Here is a 3,467-nt window from a genome sequence, read left to right as displayed (position 1 = left end):
ATAGGGAACTTTCGGGATAGCATTTGAAATGCAAATAAAGAAAATGTCTAATAAAATTTAAAAAAAGAAAAAAAAAGAAAAAAGAATATGATCGAAATATACTACATAAAAATAATTTTGAATTTAAAATAGAAAAAGAAAAAGGGCACAGTATATATCACTATATATATATATATATATATATATATATATATATATATATATATTATCTTACTATGGGTCGATTCTTCTACTTCTCCTACCAACTCCAAGATCACTTAATTCCTTCACAATCTTCTCTAGGAATCAAAGAATCCCCTCACAAAATAAAAATTATTCTACCCATTACATTTTTAGGAACAGAAATGTCCCACATCCCAATATGCTTTATGAAACCCACCCTTTCCTTTCTTCAAAACTTAACTCTTACCTCCCTCCAGATCTTTTTGGATAACCTTAACTGATTTTGTCCACGGTGCCCCCTTCCCACAAGTATTCTCCAACCACTATTTAACCTCTTAAAAGGAAATTAAAACCTTCCACCCTACAAACTCGCTACTGAGTCAGCCCAAGATCTAAAAGTTCTGTCAAGGTGGCCCCAAAAGTCACAGCTCTCCCTACAACAATGTCCTTTTAGCTCCTTATAGTTTATTCCTCCCCTATACTTGTGGAAGCACTTTATCAGTCCCAGAACGTGCCCCTTGTACGTTGTCACTATTTACCAGCTCTGTGGCCTTGGCAGCCATAGAAGGTGTCTGGTGGCCTGCCTTGTGCTGTAGGACCCCCTCTTTGGGACCCCCTCAGGTCACGGGAGTCAGGGTATCCCAAGGAAACATGAGAGGCCTTCTTGATGCAAAAGTAAGAGGCAGTTTAATGGCGGAGCTCCGGGTCGACATGTATCTTACACAGAAGACAGAGGAAGTCAACCGCGAGACCCAAAAGTTAGGGGGTTTTATAGGGTAAGGGTCGGGGGATGGGGAGAATTGGCATGGTTACATATGATTGGCTCATTCAAACACATCAAGGCGGTTACAAGTCAGCAGAATAGATTCAAACTGAGTCTTAACAAGCAGGGGGGAAGTTCACAAAGAAAGTTCAGTTTACAGCTTTTCTCCAGAGGAGCTGTATGGCTTATTTATGGCGTAGGGGTTATAAGCTATCTTTTGGTAAACATTCCTGGCTTTTAATACCAGAAAGCAGGGCCTGGCGGGCCATCCAGCTGTTATCACTTTTCTAGCTGTCAGGTAGGACATAAGGCTTCCTGCACCAGTCTGAGTTTAAGATGAGCCAGTTCCAGAGGTAATTAGTAACTCAGGCTGAAGGCAAAAGAACAAAGAACTCTTTTTAGGTGTCTAAGAAACAAATTGAGTTGGGGTCCCACAATGCTAGATTCCACTTGGAGAGTCATAACTCTTTGGTTGCTCAAGCCAGGCTGAAGTTCCTTGGGTCCCCATCAACATTACCCAGTATTTAAACAGCTGGGTCCCTGATGTGGGGCAAGAAGATCTGGGTTGCCACAACTGATATCTGGGAGAATTTAATGTGACCTCTGATTCCACTGGAAAGGTGAGCTGCTCCCCATCTCTGGCCCCAACCCCCAGATGAGCAACCAGTCCTTTTTGTGCTGTGCTTTCGATTAGCTCCATGGTATAGATTTGGACAAGTTAAAGGGACAACTGATATTTTTTGGCCAGAGCTACCCTCTGGTGTGGACTGAAGGTCCCTTTAGCCCAGTCTGAAACCCGAAAGCCCATAATGGGTGTTAACAAAGACCTTCTATTTAACTAATCTTTAAATCAAGAACAGCCAACCTCATAATGCAGCAGCCACTGAAAAGCCATGAACTATCTGCCAATTCTTAAATCTGGAGAAATGCTCAACATTTTTGAACTTGGTGGAATGCCTCATAGCCAATAGGCCAAAAGAACATTCCCACTGGACAAGGCATTTCTTCTCCTTTCTGTCATGGACAATTAGTCATTACATTGAAAAACAAAACAAAAAACAAACAAACAAAAAATTCCTCAGGTCAGGTAGATCTGTGCCCTATTAAAATCCCACAGAATAAAGATCTCCAAAGAGCATTCTTCCTTGTTTTGGGGTAAAGCTCTTCAGACAGTACCATGCATGACCAATGGTAATATTTACAGTCCTGACTTATGGACCTGAGTAGCTATTCTCACGCAAAGCAGGGACACCCAAGGTGGAAAACCCCTCCCATGAATTTTTGCCAATCTTAGACACAGTCCAGCAGCCATGCATAAGACCCCAAGGCCTCTGTGTCTTCTCAGTTGGTTGAACCCAAAGATCAAAGTCCTAAAAAACACCCTGTTTCAGACTCACAGCCCTTACCCAATTAATACAGGAAAGAAAATCCATCTTCCCACCCCTACCCACTTAAAACCCCTAAAGGAATCCCTTGGTCCCACCTGTCTCCCCTGCTCTCACATAAGGATGGGGCTTCATTTGAAAAGCAAATGAGCTTCCAGTGGACCCTCCCTGAACTCCATCTCCCTCCAAACCAAACCAGAGCATTAGTTAATTCTCCTGCCCCTCTCTGAGCTAACAAAGCCATAAGCCTACCCAAATGATAGACAAAAACCTATATAACTCCTTAACTCCCTATATACAACCCTCTACCAGGCAACAACTGTAATTTTTGTGATTCTGTTCCAAAAGCAAACTGCTTGCACCTTGTACTGTACTCCAGACTCATGGATAGAGCCAGAATCCCCAAATGCCCGAACATTCCTGGCTAATATTAACCCCCACTCCAACTAAACCACTCAACTGGTATCTATTCTAAGCCTCAGACTTAAAAGAACTCAGGGAGGCAGTGAAGTAGGATGGCATTCATGCAACCTGGACAAAATGCTTCCTAAAGAGCCTTATTGCCAACCTAAACATGCCCCAGGATTGGAGAGATATTTGCCATTCCTTCATGCCTACTATGGTATTTTTACAACAGAGGCCCTATTTCTAGATAAACACCTTCAACAAGTCAGGCAAAATGGATATACCAAGAGGATTTAATGAACTCTTGGGACAGGAAGACTTTTCTAATTTAGCCTCTGTGCAACCCAAGCATGGGACAGCCCCACCCTGCCCTCAGGCTTAGAAGACCCTGCTTTCTTTTCTACTAGTTCTCTGTGGGATGGTGAACTGTGCACAGACAGCCTGGTTCCCAGTGGAGCACAGGCCTGGAACCCTACAGACCTGGTGGGGGTGACTTCTGCTTTCATGGGTCAGTAGGAGTTCGGCCATGCCTCCTGGGCCCCTGACTCCTGTTGCAGCTACCTACTGCCTGCCACAGCACCCTGCAGACAAGTGTGTGGCCATTGGTCTTGTAGGTATTGCCCCAAAATCCTGGTATTCCGATTGGAATCCACCTCCACAGTTACCTAGCAACAGCCAGGATGGCCCAGCCCACTCTAGAAGGGGCTGCTTACCCCTTCATCACTATCTTACTCTCTTGCTTCTCTCTTGCA

Source organism: Mus pahari, chromosome 7 (assembly GCF_900095145.1).
Source record: "Mus pahari chromosome 7, PAHARI_EIJ_v1.1, whole genome shotgun sequence".
Classification (NCBI taxonomy): Eukaryota; Metazoa; Chordata; class Mammalia; order Rodentia; family Muridae; genus Mus; species Mus pahari.
Note: the sequence above shows the minus strand (reverse complement) of the source record.